The sequence below is a fragment of the Schistocerca gregaria genome, chromosome 8, assembly GCF_023897955.1.
Source record: "Schistocerca gregaria isolate iqSchGreg1 chromosome 8, iqSchGreg1.2, whole genome shotgun sequence".
NCBI lineage: Eukaryota > Metazoa > Arthropoda > Insecta > Orthoptera > Acrididae > Schistocerca > Schistocerca gregaria.
The window spans coordinates 474,454,842-474,481,752 of NC_064927.1; positions in this window are offsets into that span (position 1 = coordinate 474,454,842).

Here is a 26,911-nt window from a genome sequence, read left to right on the forward strand (position 1 = left end):
TTTCTTTGACCCAGTTAGCACAGTATGTCTCTGCTACTTCTACAACCACTTCATACCTTTCCTGTCTGATCCCAAACTGTTTCACAGATACGGTCTACAGTACAGAGCGCATTCCGGCGGTGAACTTCGGGTGGAAGGGCAAATGTAAACACCGTTATCAAAGGCCCGGTAAATGGTCTGATTAAACTGATTTACCAGCGTTGCCTCTTTTATCTGTACAAGGCCACGTCCTCATACGTGGCGTACTAATCTTATATCATCTGAATTGTTGTTACACTTCTAAGAATTTTCTCTCCGTCAATCGGTTGACTGTATGGATGTCTGATTTGTTGTGTTTATGTTGCGTTATTTTGGTCATCAACCTTACGGCCAGTCTGATACAATCGTTCGTTACTGTTGTCTGCCAGCTTCTTCTTCATTTCATCATAACTGCTGCAAATTTCATCATACATTATGTAGTCATATCTAGACTCGTCAGTGAGATTCTTTCCTTCCACTGTCCCTTCAACTTCGGTTCACAGCAACGACTTACGCACATTGATGAATCAAAACATTATGCTTACCTGTTTAATACCGTGTTAGTCCACTTTCGGAACGCAGTACGATACCGAACGAGGTGGCGCAGTGGTTAGCATGCTGGAGCGAATTCCGGAGGACGACGATTCAAAACCCGCGTCCGGGCATCCTGAATTATGCTTTCCGTGATTTCCCTAAGCCGCTTCAGGCAAATGCCGGGATGGTTCGTTTGAAAGGACATGGCCGAGTTCCTTCCCTAATCCGATGGGACCGATGACTTAGCTGTTTGGTCCTCCCCCAAATCAATCTATTGTAATACGGCAGCGATTCTGGGTGGCGTGGATCTCATTAAGTCCGTAGTAAGTCTCCGGATTGCATGTGGCACCAGATGCCTATACACGGATCACGTAGTTACCGTTAACTACGGGCAGGAGGTTTGTGGGCGCGAAGCTGTTGCCCTCTAGTGTCCCATATGTGTTCCATCGAGTTAAGAGCCTGAATAATCAACTCTTACACCGCAGACCATTGTGAGATGTCCAGAAAGAGAGTTAATGAGGTTGTGGAAAGTACCGACAGGTATGTGGAGCCACACCGAATCCACTGCCATGGCCAGCTATGCTAGGTTTCTTGGTAGTGGATCGACAGTGAGATTAGCCTTATCGAGGTGGTCCCACAAACTCTCGACTGGGGTGAAATCCGAGGAGTTCGGGGGCCAGGATAGTACAGTAGACTTAGCCTGGTGCTCTTTGAACCACGCACATACACTGCGAACTGTGAAACGTTTTGAAAAGTTCTGCTGTTAAACGCCATTGTGGCGAGGAAAAACAAACTGCATGTAGCAGTAGACATGGTCCGGAAGGATAGATGTGTACTTGTGTTGATCCATGGTTCCTTTCACCCACAAAAATATTTCCCAGACTACAACATTCCCTCCTCCAGTCTCGACCTTTCTGATGATTGTTGCAGGGTGTTTGCTTTCAGGCATTTCAAGTCATATACACACCAATCCACAACTTTTTGATGGAGCATGAAAGGTGATTAATCAGAAACTGCCAGCTATTGACACTTGGTGGACGTCCAGTTGCGTTATTGGGAAACAAAAATCAGTCTTCATTACTGATGAACAGTACTCAGATAGGTGCTTGAACCAGGCACCTGCTGCAGAGGCCCAAATGCAGCAGGGTTGATTTGATGAACAGTCATTCGGTTGCTCAATAGATTCCACATATATTCTCCAAAACACTTCCCTGCAGCCATCATTTCACCCCTGTCATCTATGGCCCATGGTGAATCAAAGTTGCCCCAGTGTTTGGTTTCGGATAGCACAGTTTTTCCATGCACGGTATACTTTAACAGCTGCAGCATGCGAGCTGCTTACTAACTGCGTTGTTTCGAAAATGTTTCCATCCTTGGCCCAAAGCCAATTATCATGCCCTTTTGGATGTCAGATAAATCGCTCCATTTCTGCAGTATGACAACTGCACTGTTTCCACATCCCCTCAACAACTTTCACTGCTGGTACTGCCACCTGCTGTCAGTGAGTGATTATAGCATGTCGACGTCGAATACAGGAGGAGGTCACATTAATGTGACTGGACCGTGTAGATGATCTTGAATAATTTTCATCTCATTTACAATTCATATGATACCTTCTAAGGTGCCATGGAAGCCCAGGTGAATTTCCTCCAGCACGTTTCGAGTAGCTGTTTGCCTGGACAAAGCATATCTGGACACAGCCACCGACCTGATTTAGCAAGATACGTGATTCACCTGATCAGTGGACATATTTCCACTGATCCTCGGCCCAATCTCGACCATCTCGTGCCCCCTATAGCAATAATTAATGACGCTGTTGGGTCAAAATTGGAACAAGTATGTGTTGTCTGCTGTGGAATTCCATGTTCCACCAATGTGTGCTGAACGGTACAATCTGAAACACTTGTGTCTGCACTAACACTGTATTAACATAATGAGGCATCTTGCATAGGATGACCTCCCCAACGCCAATCAACACTGATTTCGAAAACATCGATCGTGCGAAACCCAATTCGCACTTTTCTCACTTGCTGTACTGAAAGCTTTGGATAAAGGCAACCAAATAGACGCAGTGTTTCTTGATTTCCGAAAAGCATTTGACTCAGTACCGCACCTATGCTTATAATCAAAAGTATGATGATATGGGAAGTCACACATGTTATTTTCGATGGAGAGTCTTCGTCAGATGTAACCGCGGGTGTGCCCACGGGAAGTATGTTGAGACCCTTGCTGCTCGTGTTGTATATTAATGATCTTACAGACAATATTAATAGCAAAATCAGGTTTTTTGCAGATGATGCAGTTATCTGTAATTAAGTATATCTGACAGAAGCTGCATAAATATTCAGTCAGATCTTGATAAGATTTCAAAGTGGTGCAGAGATTGGTAACTTGCTCTGAATGTTCAGAAATGTAAAATTTTGCACTTCACAAAACTAAAAAACGTAGTATCCTAGGACTACGTAGTATCTCAGGACAACAACATCAATGAGTCACTGTCGGAAAGGAATGATCACATAGGTTCAGTCGTGGGTAAAGCAGGTGGCAGACTTCGGTTTCTTGGCGGAATATTGGGGAAGTGCAAAAAGTCTACAAAAGAGATGCTTACAAATCACTCGTGCGACCAGTTCTAGAATAATGCTCAAGTGTGAGGGACCCGTACCAGATAGGAGTAACAGGGAATATTGAACGTATACAGAGAAGAGCAGTACGAATGGTCACAGCTTTATTTGATCCGTGGGAGAGTGTCAAAGAGATACTGAAGGAACTGAACTAGCACACTCTTGAAGACAGACGTAAACTTTCTCTGTAATGTATATTAACAAACGTTTAGGAACTGGCTTTAAAAGACTTCTCTACGGATGTACTACAACGCTCTATGTATCGCTGACAGAGGGATCGTGAGGATAAGATCAGAATAATTACTGCATGCACAAAGGCATTCAATCATTCTTCTCGCGCTGCATACGCGAATGGAACACGAAGGAACCCTAATAACCAGAACAATGGCATGTGTCCTCTGCCATGGGCCACACGGTGGTTTGCAGAGTGTAGATGCAGACGTAGATATTCCGTAGTTAGATCCGCCAGAGTTCACCACCCACGTCGCTTTGCAGGACGGGTACACCACCAAACTCTAAGTTCTGTGATGAGGCCTACTCGTATTTTCACTGTCCTTCAAACACTTTCCATAGTTCCTCACGACAGTAGCACAAGAACAGCAGTCTGACTTTGCCATTTCTGAGACACCCGTCCCCAGGCACAAGTCGCTTACGTCAATGGATTTCAGTTTACTTTACAAACACTATTCGTCTAACAGTTTGAAGCTACACAAAATATGAAAATCGCAGTTCTACCTTTCACACAAATCATTCCTTTTCTGGAGACACAAATTTGATTGATTTTCAAGATTAATTTATAACATATTCGGACTTCGAGTAATTTGGTCGCAGTCTCAAAATTCAGCTGTTGTTGTTGTGGTCTTCAGTCCTCAGACTGGTTTGATGCAGCTCTCCATGCTACTCTATCCTGTGCAAGCTTCTTCATCTCCCAGTACCTACTGCAAACTACACCCTTCTGAATCTGCTTCCTGTATTCATCTCTTGGTCTCCCTCTACGATTATATCCCTCCACACTGCCCTCCAACAATACTAAATTGGTGATCCCTTCCTGCCTCAGAACATGTCCTACCAACACACACACACACACACACACACACACATATACACTCCTGGAAATGGAAAAAAGAACACATTGACACCGGTGTGTCAGACCCACCATACTTGCTCCGGACACTGCGAGAGGGCTGTACAAGCAATGATCACACGCACGGCACAGCGGACACACCAGGAACCGCGGTGTTGGCCGTCGAATGGCGCTAGCTGCGCAGCATTTGTGCACCGCCGCCGTCAGTGTCAGCCAGTTTGCCGTGGCATACGGAGCTCCATCGCAGTCTTTAACACTGGTAGCATGCCGCGACAGCGTGGACGTGAACCGTATGTGCAGTTGACGGACTTTGAACGAGGGCATATAGTGGGCATGAGGGAGGCCGGGTGGACGTACCGCCGAATTGCTCAACACGTGGGGCGTGAGGTCTCCACAGTACATTGATGTTGTCGCCAGTAGTCGGCGGAAGGTGCACGTGCCAGTCGACCTGGGACCGGACCGCAGCGACGCACGGATGCACGCCAACACCGTAGGATCCTACGCAGTGCCGTAGGGGACTGCACCGCCACTTCCCAGCAAATTAGGGACACTGTTGCTCCTGGGGTATCGGCGAGGACCATTGGCAACCATCTCCATGAAGCTGGGCTACGGTCCCGCACACCGTTAGGCCGTCTTCCGCTCACGCCCCAACATCGTGCAGCCCGCCTCCAGTGGTGTCGCGACAGGCGTGAATGGAGGGACGAATGGAGACGTGTCGTCTTCAGCGATGAGAGTTGCTTTTGCCTTGGTGCCAATGATGGTCGTATGCGCGTTTGGTGCCGTGCAGGTGAGCGCCACAATCAGGACTGCATACGACCGAGGCACACAGGGCCAACACCCGGCATCATGGTGTGGGGAGCGATCTCCTACACTGGCTGTACACCTCTGGTGATCGTCGAGGGGACACTGAATAGTGCACAGTACATCCAAACCGTCATCGAACCCATCGTTCTACCATTCCTAGACCGGCAAGGGAACTTGCTGTTCCAACAGGACAATGCACGTCCGCATGTATCCCGTGCCACCCAACGTGCTCTAGAAGGTGTAAGTCAACTACACTGGCCAGCAAGATCTCCGGATCTGTCCCCCATTGAGCATGTTTGGGACTGGATGAAGCGTCATCTCACGCGGTCTGCACGTCCAGCACGAACGCTGGTCCAACTGAGGCGCCAGGTGGAAATGGCATGGCAAGCTGTTCCACAGGACTACGTCCAGCATCTCTACGATCGTCTCCATGGGAGAATAGCAGCCTGCATTGCTGCGAAAGGTGGATATACACTGTACTAGTGCCGACATTGTGCATGCTCTGTTGCCTGTGTCTATGTGCCTGTGGTACTGTCAGTGTGATTATGTGATGTATCTGACCCCAGGAATGTGTCAATAAAGTTTCCCCTTCCTGGGACAATGAATTCACGGTGTTCTTATTTCAAATTCCAGGAGTGTATATGCTACCGGTACTGGAATTTTTTAAAAAATGTAGGATTATACTGTATTTATCACTTCTGCTGGCGGGAAACTTTCTGAAATGGTAAAATGGTACACAGAAAATTTTTCCTTGTTGATAATGAAATTATATTCCTCCACCCAGCATCAGATTCCCATCCGACCGAAGAGGACATTGACCGACAGCATTGGTTAGAGGACAGTGACCGATCTTAAAATTACGCAGCTTGCGTAATTACCTTGCCCGGATACTGATAGAAAAGACCAGTTCAAGAGATCTCAAGGACGCTGAAATAAAAGTTTGATAAATCAAATGTCGATTGAACACTAGTAGCATTCGGCTATGGCCACGAAACAGTTCGTCGGTAACTCTCCTTCGCCGCAGCCTGAAAAAGTTCTAAAATGTAACATAATAAACTGAGATTGGCATTAATGGAAGAGGAAAGTAAGTTCTTAATTGAAATACAGCTATTATGATTAAATTAAAGTAATTATTTAGCCGAAAGTTACAGACTCGAGAGCGACACTTACATTTTGTGAAACAGCCATCGAAAACAAACGCACGAGAGAGAGAGAGAGAGCTCGCAGCTCCTGCTTTTATATAATCCGAAAACAAATTACGGCGACTGCCTTCAACTTGCTGTACAGTTTCGATGTATAAACATTTCCCTGGAACATTGCTTAAAAAAAAAAAAAAAAAAATACATTCCTTACATTAAATCGAGACGTTTTCTCCTTACTTTACAGATTTATTAAAAGATGAGGGCATGTTCTATCAACTATTCAAAAAGCAACATTTCAATATATCTAAGCGAAATTTTAAATCTTTCAAATAAATCTCACTGCCCACAGTATCTTGCTACACTTTTCCCGTCTCTAAGCCGGCCTGTGTGGCCGAGCGGTTCTAGGCGTTTCAGTCTGGAACCGCGCGACAGCTACGGTAGCAGCTTCGAATCCAGCCTTGGGCATGGATGTGTGTGATGTACTTAGGTTAGTTACGTTTAAGTAGTTCTAAGTTCTAGGGGACTGATGACCTCAGATGTTAAGTCCCATAGTGCTCAGAGCCATTTGAACCATTTTGAACCCATCTCTAAACAAATCAGTTAAATCTTATTAAATGTAAGCTTCTACAGAACATGAGAGGTGATAAATAATTTTTAAGTACCACAGCAAAAAATAAAGTTACGAGTTGATTCTTTTGTTGTTTGCAGCTACATGTCTCACAAGAAATCCCCACGCAACGGTACTCTAAAAGAGTGAGTGCGGAACTTTGAGAATTAATCCAGGTGTTGCAATTGTTTAAAATGTTCCAAAATAAAATGATTCAGCCTACCGATAAAGCGTGTGATACTTTTTACTTTGCAATGGAAGGAGAACGGTGCTCTAAGAGTCCGTGGCGTCTCTGACACAAAGCGACAGTTCTTTGATTATGCTCTTTGGTTTGTCTTCTTGCCTTTGTCTGTTGGTAGATCCATTGTCCCGAATACAATGCGGATTGACACACGAAGTTCGTTAATGATGAAGATAAGCACAAAATAATTCCCAAACGCACAACGTTGAATTGTCCACTGTGGGTTTTACTTGGTATTGAACTGTAATAACACACTTTTAGGATCGAAACGACATTTATTTCGTCACTTGATAGAGTGAACACAGTAAGATGGTTGTTGAACATACCACTAGAACAACAAAGACAAGAAGACAATACCAAAGATCTTAGTCAAAGAACTATCGCTTCGCATCAGAGACGCCACAGAACCCCGGCTATGCCGTGTTCCACACTGATGGGGCAGGGGTGGGGTGGGAGGGGGGGGGGCTTGGCCCACTGTGGCATCTCTTTAAGCTCTTTGAGACTGTGATGTTTCAGCTGGGCACCTGCCAGTCATCTACAGGTGAGCCATCAAACACTGACGAAGATGCTTCTTTTTTCTTTATTGTGATTTCATTCCCCTGCCACATATGGGCAGGGGAGGGCTGGCAGCGGCACAGTCCGCCACTCTTCAACTGAGTGACACATTTAATAAAAAAATGAAAACTAGACACATAAAAGGCGATAAAGGGGTACATAAGAATAGAGTAACGGCAGACAGTGGGGGGTTAATATACACTTACACTGTGACATTCATGTGGGTCAATTAAAAAAATCCACATAAAATTAAAAAAACACAGTTGGCGATTTGTGAAGTATGTATAAAACACTGAAGTCTCAAGCACAAGTTAAAGCTCGGCCACAGCGTTAAGATACGCCACAACGATGACACTTAAAAGCCACTGCACAAGCTGGAGCATGCATGACGAGGAGTAAAACCTGCCTGAAGGGAGCTGCCGAGGGAGGGGAGGCCTGAGAGGAGGGAAAAAAAGGGACAGGAATGGGCAGAGGGGGTGGGGCTGGAGGGGGTGGGAGGAAAATGAAGGGGGTTGGGGGTGCAGAAAGGGGCAGGAGACAAGTGGGTGGGAGATGGAGAGGGAAAGAAAGTCAGGAGGGAGCAAAGGGATGCACTAGAAAGGGAGGGGTGGAGGAGGGAAGTAAAAACGGCTCAGGGGAAGGGAATAGAAGGGGAGAGGGAGCCCTGAGGAGGGGGAGGGGGAATGTGGTGTTAGAATTGCTAGGAGGGATAGATATCAGGCTGAAGCTCACCATCAGGAAGATGTTCTCTGCTCCATGTTATACTGCACGCTGATAGAATTGTCACGCTTGTATCAGAGTCACAGCAACAGAAGGACCACACTGCCCGGCAGCTGAGCCCTCGCTGGTGGGACTACAAGGATCAGCTGTCTTTGGCGTTGTCAGTCATTGCACTCATTGGAGTATTCTGGCGTCTTCATCTGGAGCAAATCTTGGAGATTATGGTATACCACGTATTATCCAGATGGTAGCCAGTGTCATAGTTAATTAGATTTTCTGTGATGTTTATTCCAATGGAGTCTTTTATACTGGAGCCCCAAAAAGATGTTGCTGTGGCCAAAATTTAAGTTTTGTCGTACTCCATTGAATGTCTGTTGGAAATACAATGTTCCACAACTGCAGACTTGTTGGGTTATGGAATGTGAGTGCAACGTTTATGTTCTGTGCAACGTTCCTCCACTGTGCATGTTGTTTGCCCTACACTGGCCATACCACACTGGCAAGGTATTTTGTAAATTCTCACCTTCCGCAGTGACAAGTTAGCCTTCACTGATCCCAGCGAATCTGTGACATTCGCCCTGACTATCTCAATGCAGGATCATGCTCTGCTTATAAAGCTGTATTACAAGAATGATGACTATGTACACATTACTCTGCAGAAGTTCCGGACACTGAAGAGTCTAAAAAAAGGCATTGGTCTGATGACTGTTGTGGGTCTGGAGAAAATGATTCAGAAATTTGAAAAGACGGGTTCTTTTGGTGTGCAGTCTGGTAGAGGGAGGAAATGAATTGATTCAATGTCAGTGGAAGCAGTGGCCACAGCAACAGAGAAGAAGATGAGTGGTGGTGTGCAAACATGAAGTACATGGAGAATTACCCAAACACTGGACAGACCCTAGAGTGCAGTGCATACAATCCTATGAAACATCCTTCTTTGCTATCCATTCAAAATTACCCATGAGCATGAGTTTCTTCCTGTTGACCTGCCAGCAAGAGAGACCATTGCTTTAGAATTTCTTGCTCACATGGAAGTGGACAGTGATTGGCTGTGGAAGATTTTGTGGACAAACAAAGCCCACTTCCATCTGAAAGGATAAGCCAATACACAGAATTTTCAAACATGGGCAACAGAAAATCCACAAAATATCTACTAATACCACTTCAACCTGTAAAGGGCACTGTGTGGCGCAGGTTTACAGCATCATTTATCATAGGACCATATTTTTTCAAAGAGACAGGTGCTTCCGGTCCTTTTACCTGTACTGTCACTGGTAAGTGCTATGAGTGTCCTTTGGGCAACCAAGTCATTCCAGCTCTCCAACAGCGTGGATGTGTGGATGGGATTATTTTTATACAAGATGGAGCACTTCCGCACATTGTAAATCTAGTTAAGCAGCTGCTGAAGCACCATTTCACAAATGCTAGCAATGTCAGCCACAATTTCCCTACAGCCTGGCCATCCTGATTACTTGGTCTTAATCCGTGTGACTTATGGCTGTGGGGCTACCTGAAAGATGTTGTGTTCAGTGTTCTGATTGCAAACTTAGCTGCACTGAAGGCATGCATTGCTCAACACATTCTGAACCTGACCCCGGAAACAATGTGATCAATTGTGAACATGCTGTTTCTCAATTTCAACTTTTTGCAGAAAACAGTGGACAGCATATTGAATGCGTTTTACACCAGTCACACGGAAATTTATAATCCAATTTGATTTTTATTGATGCTTATTATGCAATTTTTGGCCTCAAAACAACTAAGAACCAACATGATTGATGATTTTTATGCAGTTTTTGGCCTCAGGACATTTAAAAATTGATGTGACTGATGATTTTTATGCAGTTTTTGGCCTCAGGACAGTTAAAAACCAATTTTTCCCATCCAATGTGATAAGACCTTGCCGTGGTAGATGAGCTTACATAAGTAACAGTATCACAGCTGTACACCCATACACACTGAGTAGTACAGTTCGTTTAATGTCAAACGTACACCTTAGGCATTGTTGCATGATTCATTTGTCATTTGTATTCGACCACTATTAAATTATGATGCTCATAGCACCATTTATTGCTACATTTGTAACTATTTACATTTCCTCTGTCATATGTTTCCACCTTCTCCGATAATATTCCGTTGCAATTTGACATTATTCTGACCAGTGGTGTTATTTCTACAGTGGTTTGAAAGTTTAACTTTAATTATAATCACCCTGTATTTCTCCTAATAAGACAGTCTATCTGCCCTTCAGAAAATGGCAAAAGAGTGTGCAAGACAAAAAAATCATGCTACACAATCTGAAAGTTGAGTACACAGCTTTCAAAGAAAAATATTCTTCAAATGAAATTGGTTTTACAAAGTTTCGTGAATTTCACCCAAAAGCATGTGTTACTGTACATGGTTGGGAACTGTGTAAGTATGTGCATGCATTTATTACGAAAATGTAAAATTGATGATACATGCTGCAATTGTGAAAGAACCATACACAGAATTTCTACAGAAACATGTTTGCAGTCTAGAAAATGAGGAATGCTTTCTGCGGCACTGTTCTCAATGTGCTAAAGGATGTGAACTGTATATTTTTTACTGGAGCCGGTATTCTTGCAAGATAATGAAAATGCTATTTTCAAGTAATGTAATTGATCAACCAACAATGGACACATTGATGAAGACAGTTGATGAATTTCTTAAATATCCCATACAAAAATTGCAGAACTTGACACATCACTATATAGCGAAACCTCAGGGTAGCTACTTACAATCAAGAATAAAAACACTTCCTCATACTTTATGTATCAGTGCATTTTGCAGCAAACTATACGTGTTTACTTCAGGATATCGCACAAAGATTTCACTGGCCAAACGTTCAAGTTACCCTTCATCCTTTTGCTATGTGAAGTCAGTGTCATCGTGTTGTGCAAGTGACTGCTTGCTGCATAACACACACACACACACACACACACACACACACACACACACACACACACACACACTATGTTTTCAAGAACTCTCTCACGTATATAGTGGAACAAATACCACATATCCAACATATAATTTACTTCTATGATGGCAGTTCAGAACAATATAACAATTTTAAGAACTTTGTAAATTTATGCCATCACAAGCAAGATCATGTGGTAACTGCAGAGTGGAAGTTGCCACTAGTTAAGGGAAAAATGTATGTGGTCAGAGCTGGCATTACTATTAATCATTTAGCCACAAGAGCAAATTTACAGCATCCATATGACAATCATATCAAGTACAAAAGTTTTGTTCATGTTTGCCAAAATATGTTCTAGGGATACAAGTGTTTTATATTACTACAGAAGAGATAACAGAGCTGACAAATGTGTTAAAAAACTTATATGAAACCAGTTATATCATACCTGGTACAAGAGTTAATTTCTTTGTTTCTTTCTTTTTTTCTTCAAACCACTGGTATACATTTGTACAAATTCACCTTGGACTTTAAAAAAAATTCCTCTATCTCTACTAAAGAAGAAATGTTAATCACAGATATCTATGGCAACTAATAGTAGCTTGGAAAATCTTTGCATATAAGTAAAGAACATAGAGACACAAAGGTCAAATTCATAAGACAAAATGGACATTTCTTATTTTATTTGTGGCCACTTCATACTGATATTTGTGGTATCCCTTATGAATATATTTGAATGATATCACCTGCTACTATTACAACCACAGGGACCGTGCAATTGCATATTTTCTGATCATATACAATGTTCTCAAATGATAACATGTTTAAAAGAATAAACACTTTCTAGAATTTTATAGATGTTTTTAATGTGAACTGATAGTCATTTGTTGTGAACTAGCTAAGAGTCAGAAAATTAAATTAAATCCTATACTTTACTTATATTTTTTCAGATTTAAATGATTTAACAGAACAAACAGTCCCTTGATTTTTTTTTGAACATGTATGATAACAGGCATTATGTGAAGCAAAAATTCGGATGGTGAAATGTGACAAAAAATTTAAAAAAACACCAAGATTCGCAAAACACCTTTATACACTATTTTCATCACAAATCTATAAACATTTGTATGTATAATTCTGCATTGTAGTAATTTTGTACCACACCAGATCCGTTTATCTTTCCAATGACACCAAATTGAATAAAACCGATCCACAAATTAAAAAAAAATTATATTGCCTACAAACTTTTAATCCATATTTCCTACCTGCTAGTTTGTGAAAATGAATTGCATTTCAAAAATACAGCCTAACCACAATTTTGACCCAAAAATTGGTTAAAAATATTTAACCTTCTTTCATTATGTATTTTTACCATAAATACAACAATTTTTCTTTATTTAGGGTGATTTAACATGAAATGGGCCTAAATGCTTTAACAGTTCACAGTTGTATTTCTAAAAAACGGGCTTAAGTCTAGACCAGGGCCAGTCACACTCATGGCAGTGCATCTCCATTGCTCATAGGGTGGCAATACATCAGTTTCATGTACCAATGGTATGACATTGCATGTAACCAACGAGAGGCGAGAAAGAGGCAATGTGTTTCTAGATCCGAAATTGAAACCATTCTCCTGTTCGCTGTTCATTCGTGGTTCTATTCATATATTTCTTCTGATTGTAGTTTCATATTCTATTAAGTGGAATATTATGAGAGATTTTGTGCTCCATGGCGATGCAGTGTGCTCTCGTATGTCACAAGGATTAGTTGGGAAAGAAAAAAACTATTTAAGTATGATGGTGAAATGAGTTTAAAAGAATCTAAGGTTGCTGTCAATGGTATGTAGAAGTACAGTAAAGGCCACCACTTTTCCAGGTGTTCCATCTGTAAGAAATCCTGGTTTGCTGGAAGCAAACTGAAATTGGCACAGTTTCATAGTTCACATACTTGTGTGTGTTTAAGTGAAGATGCCACTTAATATCCCATGAACTGGACATGTCTAAACAAACTGTTGTTAATTTGAGTCCATTTTTTATGGACATGTGTATGTATGTGTATAGAAGTGTGCCTCAGATGAAATGAGAAACTTGGTGGTGACATAGTAATTGGGGAACAAGAAGAAAGGTAGATGGGTAATGGAGGTGTACAGAGTGGTTCACACAAATGTGTTTTTCATGTTGTGCCTTGGTAATTGAAAACTGTTCTTCTGCACCATCTTAGAGAGGCATTTTGCCAAGTGCAACAAAAATTTCTGACTTTCACCAAACCTGTAATTGCCTGAAAAGCTGTCGACCACAAACTGACTTTTAAGGATTCTATATGTAGCATTTCATCTTAACTTGCTCTCTGAAGTAGAACATCCTAGTTCTCCTTGTTGGCTAAAAATAAAATAAGACTTAATATTGGCATTCTAATAAGGGAAGTGATGAATGACACTCCATATGTGACAATGACCTGGACCAACTTTACTGGCTGGTACAACAAGCAATAGCTTCACAGGGGTGTGTAGTAGGTCCTGTATGTGTCTTACCTGCACATTAGCAAGGTAGTCAGCCTCTGCACTTTCTCAACCTGTAACCTATCTGCAATTACCTGCAGAGCGGCACTCATGTGTTGTTCACCACCCTACACATTCTGCACCTCTAAAAAGTGAATGCTTGGAAGTGAAGGTTTGCCACTAGCAAAGAAAGTAACAAATTTCTAATAAAAATGAAGTATATTCTTGAGACACGTTGGCCTCTATAAATGTTTTTACAAAATTCCATGAAAACCACAACGTCTGCGTTGTGTAACTTTGAATCCAGTATGATGGCAGCCTTGAGGCTATGCCCCTGTGTGTGATGCTTACATTATTCGTACAGCCTTCTGTCCAGTTCGAATCTATAATGAACCTTGTCACAATCAGGCTAATCCCAAATGTGTTCTATGAGTATAATGCTCTTTTTGCCACATAGTTCTTCCTTCCACAATGCCAGCATCTTTTTCAAAGGAACAATACATAACTACAGAGTCCTGCCCCACTGAAGCTCCATAATACAAATTAGTAACAGTTGTGACCGACAGGTTACCATCAATCGCTGGTTGACAACAAAAAAGAAGTATAGCAGTAGGAGCAAGCACAAGAGCTGTCCAGTGGTGGCTGGGTTGTTGTACAGAATAAGCATTGCTGTGTGAACTACCTTCATCTATGCCTCTGTCATCACTCCAGTCCAAATCAAACTTTAATGTAATAAAATTGCAAAACCTACATGAAAATTGCTTCACACATTTTAGCTCTGTTTGAGCAAAATACAAAGCTTATTTCTGAGATTAGGGCTAGTGACACAAATGCCCATCTGTCCTGAGCAGCTCCTGTCTTGTTTATGGTGTGGAACAACTGTAGATTTATGCTCATCCCACCTGTGTTCTGTAATGGAACCAAGTGAAATTCTGTCACTTCTATCTTGTAATTTTTCTCCTTTGGACTATCTGTTCTGTTCCAAAGTGCCATGTTACATCAAGCTTCTCCTTCTGACAGTTAAGGCTGCGATCTTAAGCTAATAGAAAAAGGCTTTCATCTTCTGCAACCTGCTAAATGATGAAAACCTTCCTTCAATAAACTGTCCATATATTTTTCTCAGCTCCTTATACAGGTATAACTTATTTCACACAGCAAGATCTCATCTTCTGCTACAAATTAATTAATGATAAGAGAATAATAGAATTTCCATTGCTTTTTATAACCCATTGCAGATTATTCAGGGCTGGCATTCCAGAGTCATAGCACATCTTTGGGCTGTACATTCTGAGAGTAGCCCACCCACAACAAGTGCAAATAACAGCATACCATTTCCTACACAGTGGGCTATTCTTGCCTTAATTCAAAAATAAAATGATGACTTAACTTCATGATCACCTTTCTGCATGTAGGACATAGGTGTGTCCTATAATTCCCCCTGGAGTGATGTGTCACATCTCATTACCAAGCGAGGTGGCGCAGTGGTTAGCAGACTGGACTCACATTTGGGAGGACGACGGTTCAATCCCGCGTCCGGCCATCCTGATTTAGGTTTTGCGTGATTTCCCTAAATCGTTCCAGGCAAATGTCGCGATGGTTCCATTGAAAGGGCACAGCCGACTTCCTCCCTAATCCGATGAGACCGATGCCTTCGCTGTCTGGTCTCCTTCCCTAAACAACCCAACCCTCACATCTCATTCCAGTTTGCTGCCAAAACTCCAAGTCGTAACAATGGTGTACCTGCTGTGCTTGCCTTCTCTGCGCCACTGTGGCGCCAGCCACCAGCTTTTCTGTGAAACTAAACATGCTCATAAGTAACTAGCTCTTTCTGGCTCCCTAGAATTTGAATTATGAAAATTTACCCACATATAATTTTTACTGCTGCTTCCTGCTTTACATTAATTGTTTACCAACACACTATTTTGTCTATGCTGGAGGGTGCTAATAGGACCAGTCCATCTTTCACAATGTGGAGGGGTATCCACCTACAGGTACTGTATTTTACTCCCTGTTCCGGCAGGTCACTATACGCCCATGCCAACACATGACTGGGCTCAGTCTATAAGTATTTGGCACTGTCAACCCCATGATCTGTGGCAATTCACCTCATGCCTGATGTCAAACTAAATTCTGGTTTACACCTTGCTATGACATCTGATTTGTTGCTCGGTCAGAAACCTCCTTTAGCTCTCCAAAAATCAATTGCTCTTATTTACATATGTTACAGATTAAAAGTAGTACTATGCTAGAGTGTGGGCACGCACGCTCATCACATTGCCACATTTCATATGGCAGGTGCACAGACTGATATCATATGAGGCACATGAGGTGCCATCAAACAGTTGCTGCATGGCTCAAGGCAGTGCAAGACATTTTTTGATAATAACTTATCTGAATGCATGTGGAGAAAGCACAACCAAAGAAATTAGATTTATTTTTGTGCTTCTTGAGGTCTGTTGCCTTGATTATAATCCATGTGAATAAAATTTCTTCCGGTTTCATTTGCGCTTTTTTTTCATTTGTAGTTCTTGTTCCTACCATGAGCAGTAATTCTGTTAATAATATTGGCTGCCACAAATATCTAACTGTTTCTGCTGATTATACTGGAACATGATAGTTTGGTTCAGTTACCAAAAAAGCTGAAAAAGCCTAGTTGCAGTGTCAGATTGATCTGTGACTTAGCCCAAGGTCTAGATAAGACTGGCATGAGGCAGTTCGACTCACAAAAATTAGCTTAATACTCTTTGTTGCCACAAATATTTCACTGAGTCTTTCTAAATGTGTTATGAATTATGAGGTTGTGATTAGATTGAGGCCTAATTGCACATCTTAAATTACTGGAATGGAACAAGCAGCAATTAAATTTAAAATCTTGCTTGTCACAGATATTTCTCTCTTTCTTCCAAGTAAATGATGATTCCTGAAATTGTGGTATACTCATGTAAGAATGTGACAATATTCCTTCATCACTTGCTTCCAAAAATATCCTCTGGTGCTCTTTCATTAGTTGTCTCGAACCACTGGCTGACACACCCTGTTTCATTTCCATCATGGGTCATGGCAAACTCTGACAACACTGTTGCATGAAACTCATAGGCCAAGCAGCCACTAGCTGTGTACTAGATGTATACTGAAATACCTCTTCAGAATGGTGTATAATATTAAAGATAGCCTCTGTTGGGTGCATCAGTGCTCATCAATTTACAGTTGAAGTCCACTCATAAGGAAGGTTTCATGGAGGTTGGAGGGAACAAATTGATTCAATGCATGCATGTATCACATGTAACTGACTTAGAGAGTCATAAGTTCATACACAACCCAACTTGACAAACAATAGTCCTGCTTGTCGAATAACGTTGATATTTATAAGATCCAAGACTTGACGTTTCAACTCTCATTCTCGATTATTCAGATTTTGGCAAAAAAGAAATAAAAATAATAAACAATAATCCAGGTAGTATTTATCAACAACAATTTTCTTTACTTTTTATCTGTAAAGAGACAACAAAGCTTTATACAATAGTCATTTGCATATAAATGATGTATTTACTAGAGCAGAAATCTCACTTATGAATTTTCTAAATAATTTCACTTTCAAATGACTGTCACATGAACCATCACCCCTGCCTTGAGCTTCTTGTTTTGCAACTGTAAATTTACAATAGGGTGCTCAGTTCTGCTACATGAATCTTTTTATGGTTAACAGTTTTCTTCAGTAATGATTTCAGTGCCAGGAAATAAAGAGTTAAATTATTATTTAGTAAATCAAAAAATTCAAATGGAAGTTAAGCAGCTTATCAGTAGGTATTTAATAACATTATGCAGCCTATAGCACATCTGTATATCAATTAACCTCACAATTTAAAGTAATATGACAATTTAAGTGAAGACTGAATGGGTTCAGAAACACAAATGTGATTGTTTTTTCAGCTGCACATCACCATGTCCTACCAAACTGGTCATATGCAAATGAAGTACAAAAGGCAAACAAAGATGTTCAAAACATCTGCAGCCAATTTGAGAACACTACATTCGTGGATATAAGTGAACTTTTAAAAATATTTCACACAACTCACAGTCCCACCTGAACAGATTAGGAAATAAATTCATTACTTGCAGAATTTTAGAAATAGTAGGTAAAAGATTAAGCCTGAAGCCCATCATCTTGGAAGCCATAACTCTCAAGAAGAAAAGTGATGTGTTTAATTCTATAAATAAGAAGTGTGTGGTAACATAAGTGATATCTTTCAAGACCAGAAGTGAATCATTTGGCCCTATTGCAGATGAAATAGAAACTGAAAAAATGGAAGCAACCAATGATCCTCAACAAGTTAAGGAAATCTGTGGAAATGATGGGGTGTAAGAAGCCAACAACAGTGACATTCATGATGTAGGCACATGGATGGTTACCACAGAAGCAGAAAGCACTCAGAAGTCAACAAGATAAGAGAAGACCTCACGTACATAGATGATATTTTTAGGGACAGAATCACTCTAAACAAAGCTGACATAAGTGAAGTAATAAAAATGCCCATAGGAAACCTGGTTGTTAATTTAAAATCCAGTAGACAAATAAATAATGACAGGTATCTCTCTTTACACCACCAGAATTTCTAGTCAGTCACAAACAAGGTTTTAGACACTAAGTTTTAGCCAAATACGGAATTGCATTATGCCAGTGTTCTGTGCCTCTCAGAACACTGCTTAAAGGTTGGTCAGATTGATTCATTTTCAGCACTAGGCTACACACATGCAAAGTACTCCTGGAGAAGAAATCACAAAAATGGAAGCATTGCTGTTTTAATTAGAAGTAGACTGAGATACAGAACCATTAAGTTTTTAGTACATCAATGCAAAAGGAACTTTGAAGCAACCGTCATAGAAATCAGTGGTAACTTCATACACAATCTAAAACTGAACATGAATTATTCATATTATCACACTGATCGATTAACAATATTAAACAATATAGACTCCTACATCTCTTAGAATTCATAACTCATTCTCGACAAAAAAAAAAGCACAAAAAGCACATTTGTTTCCTGTACTCTTGAGCTGTCATGTGTAGTGGTCACTTTCCAAATGGTAACTTTGAGGCATTTCTCAATAAACTTGTAACATTACTAAATAGGCATGTAGGCACAAAATAAATAGTACTATGTCGGGATTTCAACACTGACATTCTGGCACTAAGCAGGAGAAAATAACTGTTGCTCAACTTAACAGATACTTTCAATTCAAAACAAGCAGTAACAACCCCAACAAGGCTTACAAAAACTTCTGCCACTACTCTGGACTCTGGATTAAATATTTATTAACACAATCTATACTGCATACATAATGTGAGCCATAAAAATCTCCAGCAACATGAAAAGAGAACTGCTCAGTTACAGAAAGAGCCACAATGTATCCCTCCCCTTAACAGTTATATTACAAAAGATATTTAGATACAAAGAAAAGTCACATGTCAGGCAAAAATAATGGCCAATGATAAACTTACATCAGAGAGAGAAAATGAAAGCACAGCATCAGGGAATGTAACAAAAAAGGAAGGAAACAGTAAAAATGAAAATAAGTTACATTAACTATTGCTTGCTACATTTTAAGTTATTCATAACTGATTCCACATTTTTAGTTTTCTGCAAGGCTTTTGTCACCATTCCTCACAAGAGACTTCCAATCAAATTGTGTGCCTGCATAAATGATTTTAGGTCTTTATGTACATTGTTCTTATTCCTAGTAGTGATACTACGAATTGAGCTATTGGCTGCAGACAGAGACATATTATTTACAACAAATTTAATTACAGAATAAATATATTGAGCAGCAGTGGTTAGAATACCTAGCACTTGGAACAGGTTTCTACATGATATTTAAACCACAAATGAGACTTATTACATGATTTGGCATTCTAGAAAGTTTTGTTTAGTTTGATGAATTACCCAAAATGTGATCCCACATGACATAATAGACTGAAAGTAAGCAAAGTGTGCAAGTTTTTTGTATTTACATCTCCTACATCTTACATCATTCACATTGCAAATACAGACTTGTTCAGGTGTTTCGGCAATTCTGTGGTATGCCCATCCTAACTGAATATATTATCAAGTTGTAATTCCAGAAATTTAACACTGCCAAGCTCTTCTATCTGGATGTCTTCATATGTTATACACGCACTGGAAGGAAATCTCTTACATGTTCTGAACTGCATATAGTGGGTCTTTCAAAGTTTAAGTGACAGTGAATTAACTTTAAACCACTTTGACTTTCGCAGACAAGTGCTAGAGCACTTGCCCGCAAAAGTCAAAAGTCTCAAGTTCAAGTCTCGGTCCAGCACACAGTTTTAATCTGCCAGGAAGTTTCATATCAATGCACACTCTGCTGCAGAGTGAAAATTTCATTCAGGAAACACCCCCCAGGCTGTGGATATATGCAATATCCTTGCTTCCAGGAGTGCTAGTTCTGCAAGGTTCACAGGAGAGCTTCTGTGAAATTTGGAAGGTAGGAGACAAGATAATGACAGAATTGAAGCTGTGAGGATGGGGTGTGAGTCATACTTGGCTAGCTTAGATGGTACACCATTTGCTCATGAAAGGCAAAGGTCCCAAGTTCGAGTCTTGGTCCAGCACACAGTTTTAATCTGCCAGGATGTTTCAGGTCTAGTATGCACATCTTCAGATAAATAGGTTATGTAAACTCTGCTGCAGTCTTTGTCATCTCCACAACAACAAAGTTCTTATTGAATGTTGTGACCCACTTAAAATTTGGTCTGGCAATGTATTTTCTTACACCATAACACCCATCCAATTCAGTTCTGATCAAAACTTCACGTTGTTCCCTCAAATTCTCCATTGTTTTGCAAAAATTGAATTATTCATTAATTTATAAAAATCTTTATCAAACTCACACATTACCAAAACTCTAGACCTCATAGTCAGATCAATATACTCCCTCTACCAGCAGGGCTGCTTGAAGGAGATATCCCAGGTGATTCCAACAAGCTCCATCCCAAAGCTGAGACACTGCTGGAGATTACGATAATGAATAATATATCTCTGCTTATTCCCCAGCATTGTCATCAGTATTGGGGTAGAGTCTCCTCATGGAACTAGTTGCTCTGAACACAGTGGCAAATGTAAGTTCACGTCATGCAAACTATTAGGGTATGTGAGTTCTGCCATCACAACATACCGTATATCAGAACCAGCTGCCACACCCCCCACAATTTTTCCACGTAATCCCTTGAATTCGTCTTCGGTCATACATCAAAATTCAACAACCAGCAGTGATTATTGCATGGCTTTCCCATATAAGTCATTTACTTCTTTTAAGTACCTTACGTAACACCAATCAAGGGATCCATTGAACCTGTCACCCATCCATGGGTTACTTGTCTGCACATTTTTTGCTGGAGCATAGAGACCGAATCGATTTTATGTCTCTTTAGGAGCTGGGTTATCTTTCCTGTTATTGAGCCACAGAACGGCAAGAATGCAAACTTCATCAAGTTCTCCTCAGTCTTTCAGCTTACTTTTTTTAAAGATAGGTTGCAAAATCTGGCAGTTGTTGTATCCATTTACCTTGAATACTTTCCGTAAGTGGCTCCCCATGTGGGTGTCGACAGTTCTACTTCGCAACATTTGCTCAGTACACTCATTACCACTCCTCAGATTCAATATTAGAATTAAGCCATTATCTTATTCACAGACACTTCATGTTGAATAGCTGAATGACGATGGATTGATAGTGGTTATTCAGTTATATACAGCTGGTGCACTGAAAGGGACAAACAGAAGTCTACTGTATGCTTGGAATAAAGCATTGTTGGCATTCAATCATATAGCAGATTTCTACATAACATGATATGCCTTTCTGAAAATTCAGCTTCCGCACACACGTTATAGGACCTAAACATGCCTGTATCATTAAGTCACCTTTACTCGCACTTGTAACACACAAAATCTTTGTATGATGCTCTAACGGACTCTTTTGTGTTTTCGCAACAAACTCAGTTTTTGCCAGCTGCAAGAATAGATCTGTTTGACGGTAATCCTCCTCCTGCTCCAATGTGTTAAACAAGTACAGTACTTAGGAACAGGGACTTAAAAATGTGCTTAGACTAGAACAGTTTTGCACTTTCTCCACCCATCTGCTTGGCCCCTTGGCCCAATGGACATAATCTAGTATATATTGAACTCGCAATGATTCCTTAGTCAGAGGAAATTTGTATGATCTGGGTGGAGGTAGGTAGCTATGCATGGAATGCACTGACACAAACCCAGACCTGGCAGTCTGGAATATATAGAAGATGTCACTATGTCTTAGATAGATTTAAAAGTATAAAAAGTAGGAAAAGTTTTCGTGGAAGTGCTGAAATTGATAAAATAAAAAAAGGAAGGTCCTTCTTAGATTGTAATTACATCTTTTATTCATCGACAAATATGTGATGGCGGGAGGCTTTTTTGCTATTGGCGCAAGTGTGGATGTGTCATATATTTTTTATACACCTATAAATGGTAGTCAGATATGTTATGCTGCTTGAACGTAAAGATACTGTGGCTAATGTTCCGACACATCACCAGATATTTGTAGGAAGTAAAAAAAAAATACGTAAGGGGAGGATATATTTGATGTGAATTGTGATTTCAATGCATTGAGGAGCGTTACTCCCACCCGATTTAATAACGCCTGAAACAGAAGAAAAGTGTACCAGGAAGGCTGGGACAGTTTAGAGTCCACGGCAGAATGAAATATCTCTTGCTGGTTCCTATGTCACTTGCAAATCAAAGTAAAAATCTCTCTCTCTCTCTCTCTCTCTCTCTCTCTCTCTCTCTCTCTCTCTTTCTCTTTATCTCTCTATTTGTATGCAACGATCTTTTTTAAAGTGTATTTCAAGTCAGCCTGCTACTAATTTAGTGCCATCGTCAATCTCTGTGTGTGAAATAGCTACCGTGTCCTCCTTATATCCCAAATATCACGATCATGTGACTGGAAATTAATTGACGAAATAAATCTCGGGTGAACAACCTGGTATGAGTGTGCAGCAGACACAATATTTCGGCAATCGACCGCGTTGCCATGATCAGGTCTGCTGATGTACTTTTTTTTTCCATTCCTCTCCCTTATGGGGTGAGGCGGGCACATGGAGAGCCTATTGCTCTTTGGTGCCTTATATTAGCTTAAGGTATGCTGTGGTGGCACTTTTTATTTTGAGAAGTGGGATGTGGGTTTCCTAATCTTTTTGTCTCATCTCATATGCTATCACTTTCTGTCGTGTGGGAGGGTCTTGGGATCCTGGCATTTGCCCAAGTGCTGAGGGAAACCTCCCTAAAACCTCAGCAAGGATCTGTTGAATCTTCTCTTTCTTGGTATTGTTGTTTTCTCTTCTTTGGTGTCTTGTTAGTGTGTGGTCGTGACCGTGATTTTCATTCTAGTTTTAAGTGTCGTCTTCCTCTTCAGGTTCTTCGTCCTGTAGGTGTTTTATCATGTCCTGTTGTATGTCATCGTTAGTGAAGTTTGTTGCTGTATTCGCATCTGTTGCTTTTATGCTTGTTTTGATTACTATGGGCGGATATGGGTATTTTGTTTTAGGGTATCTTAGAACGGTGTAGTTTCTTTGTAAAATATCTGTTGTGGCTGTTCTATTGTGCAGTCTGTTGGTGCCGATTTTAGCAGTTAATTCTAGCCATATTCTCCTTAGGGGGTGTACTTGTGCGTTCCTGTATACTAACTCATTTCGTGTCCTGGGGTTCATCTGCCCTATTATCCTTAGTATCTTCCTTTCTGTTGCCATTATCCTCTGTGTCACTGTTTTGTTCGCCATCCATACCGGAGCGGCATATTCCAGAATGGAACGGACAAAAGCTTTGTAGGTGTAGATCATTGTATCACTTTTGGCTCCGTTTGTCCTGCCTCTGAGTAGGTGGAGTAGGTTTTGTCTTGTTTTGGCTTTTGTCGTGATGTCCTTGGAGTGTGCTTCCCATGACATATATTTGTCTAGTGTAATGCCTAGATATCTTGCTGTGTCTTTCGCTTTTATGGTTTGTCCCCATAGTTGTAACCTGCAGTCTTCTTGGTTCTGTTGGCGTGTACGAGCTTGTTTGTGTTTGAACAGAATAAGTTGTGTCTTGGCAGCGTTAGGTTTGATCTTCCATTGGCTGAGCCAGCTTTCGAGTAGGGACAGGTAGTCTTGCGTTTGTCCGTTGGTTTCTTGTGTTGTTGGTGTATGGCACCAGTACGCTGTGTCGTCTGCGTACAATGTCAAACCCTCATTCCACTTGTTGGGTAGTGGGATGTCTGCCGTGTACAATGTATATAGCAGGGGAGATATAATAGCTCCTTGTGGGACTCCCGCTCTTGGCATAAAAGGGTCTGATTCTGCATCATTGACGACGACCTTGAATGGGCGATTTTCGAGGATGTTCGACAAGAGTGTGGTGATCTTCGCTGGTACCCCTATTTTTAGGAGCTTGTAATATAGACCTTTGTGCCACACTTTGTCGAACGCCCTTTCAATGTCAAGAAATATGGCAGCGGCGCAGTCTAAGAGGTTTAGGCCTCTTGTGACACCGCTGCATAGCTGCACTATTGGATCTATGGTGGCGTGATTCTTCCTGAAACCTGACTGACAGTCATGTATTAGGTGGCTAGTTTCTGCAAAGGTGGTCAGTCTGTTCTTGATTATTGCTTCGAAAGCTTTCCCTATTACCGGAAGCAGGGTGATGGGCCGATACGATCTTGGGTCGTTGGGTGGTTTCCCTGGTTTGGGGAGCATTACTATTTTCGCTTGTTTCCAGTGTATTGGGATATTGCCTATTTTCATGGTTGCATTGTACAGAGTCTTTAGAGAGGTGATTATCTTTTCTCTAGGGGCCAATCGAATCTGAATTCTTTTGATGCCATCTTTTCCTGGTGCACTGTTTTTTCCTTTTAGGATTGCTTCCTCTATTTCTAAGTCTGTAATTTCTGCCGTGAGCGCCGCCTCGGCTTCTGTCGGTGTTACGATGGTATTTTGTAGTTTATCTAATTCAAGTATAATCTCCCGTTCGTGTGTCAGGTCAAATTTTGGGTCAGTTGGGAAGCTGTGTATTTCGTCGAGAACTTCTCTGAATATATTAGCTTTTTGCGTGTCATCTGTTATGATATTCCCTTCATGGTAAAGTGGTGGATCTGTTCTGTGTTGGATTCCCGTTATTTTTCTGAATGCATGCCAATATCTGTTTGTTTGTCTGTGGTCTAGGTTCTTGCTTACTTCTGCCCACTTGTCCGCTCTGAACTCTTTCAGCTGTTGCTTGACCAAATTGTTTAGCATATTCCATTCCCGTTTATACTCACAGTCGGCCGTTTGTTTGAATAGCTTTTAAATGCGTCTTTTTTCCTTTATGGTCCTTAATATTCTCTGCGGAATTCCGTCTGCGTTAGGTTTTATAATTTTGATTGGTGCGTTGTTTGTTGTCGCGTTCGTGATTGCTTGTATTATGTCGTTGTTGTATTGTTCCAGGTCTTCAATGCTTGCTATTTCTTTGGCTGGCGGTAGGCTTCCCGTAAGTTCTTTTCCGTAGTTTTGAATGTTTAGGTGTTTGATGTCGACTATGGCTTTTCTATTTTTGTTGTTATGTGGTGAGTGCATTAGGTGCGTTCGTATTATTAGTGGCAGGTGATCTGACCCTGTGCTGTCCCTTGCCCATGGGGGGCTGAGGTGAGTGTATGTAGTTTTTGCACAAATAAAGTGGTCTGGGATGGAAGTTCCCCGATGGCTAATAAAAGTTGGCTTATTGTAGGGCAATCTTACTCCGTTTTCGATGTTTTCCAGGTGTGTTGTAAGTGCTACTCCGTTCCTGTTGTTCTTGGTGTCTCCAAATATTTCCGATCTTGCGTTGAAATCCCCCATGATTATAAAGTCACCTAGGTTTCTGATGTATAGTAGAAATTCAGTTGGAATTTCGTCACCTGGTGGGATATATACGATTACTAGGTGTAGGAATTTCCTTTGCACGTGTTTGTAACTGTAGGTGGATTGCTTGGACGTGCAGGAATTGCGGCGGTAATTCGACCCTTATGGCTGGGGTTTTCTTATTGTGGAAAACCGCCACGCCGCCTTTAGGGCTGCTTCTGGGTACGGGAATGGCTTTTAGTTCGTGTGTTACGTAGTCGAGTAAACATAGAGGATAGTTCATTGTCCTCGTTTCCAGGACCCCTAGAATGGCTAGTTTCTCCTTGGTGGCTAGCATTTCCAACATTGGGTGCTTCGTCCTGAAGCCATTGGCGTTGACGAAGCCGATGTTTATGTCGTGTTGATACGCGTCCTCCATCTTGGGTGTGTATTTTATCTAGTGTGTGTCCTGGTTACAGTTGTGACGGCCTTGTTTTGTGCGCCGACGCTTCTTGTACGGAGTGTGTCGTTTGTTGGCTGTCAGAACCACGTGTTGTGGGTTCTTGCGTTGTTGGTTCCTTATTGTGCGTATCCGGGGTCGTGGCCTCTTTTGATGCCGACTGTTGTGTTCTGTTTTGTGTTGAGGTATTGGGTGCAACTTCTATCGGCCCATTGCGGCGGGAAGCTGTTGGCGTCTTCGTGGTCTGAATGTGAAAGTGTAGTTTGTTTCCTACCGGCACTGGTTCGAGCTTTCTGCCAAAGAAAGTTTTCGATACCTCTTTCATTGCTTCCACCACCTTTGTTTTCCTTTCTGGTACGATGTTAATCATTGCTGTTGTGATCGCTCTTATTAGGTCGTCTGTTTTGACATACTGATCGTTTGCGGGTGTTTGCGTTTCCTCCTGGGTTGGTTTGTCGATGCATTTTATTGCTTGGGTTGTTTCTAAGGTTGTAGGGGCTGTCGGCCTTTTCGGGCATTTTAGGTCCATAGGGTGATGGTCGCCTTCACAGTTAGCGCATTTTATTCTTTCTTCTTTAGAGTTGCATTCGCTGGCGAAGTGTGCCCCTGCGCATCTGGCGCACTTTGGCGACTGATTGCATTTGTCGGCTGTGTGTTCGTAACTGAAACATTTATTACAGTGAGCTGGTTGTGGTGGGGGTAGGTGGGGTGGTTCAACTTTGTACGAGCGGATGTGAATTCGGAAGTGCTCGGTCAGGAGTTTGTCCACGGTGGTTTGCTCCCTTGTCAGAACTCTGATGTACTGACTGGCGGTGGGCCGGCGC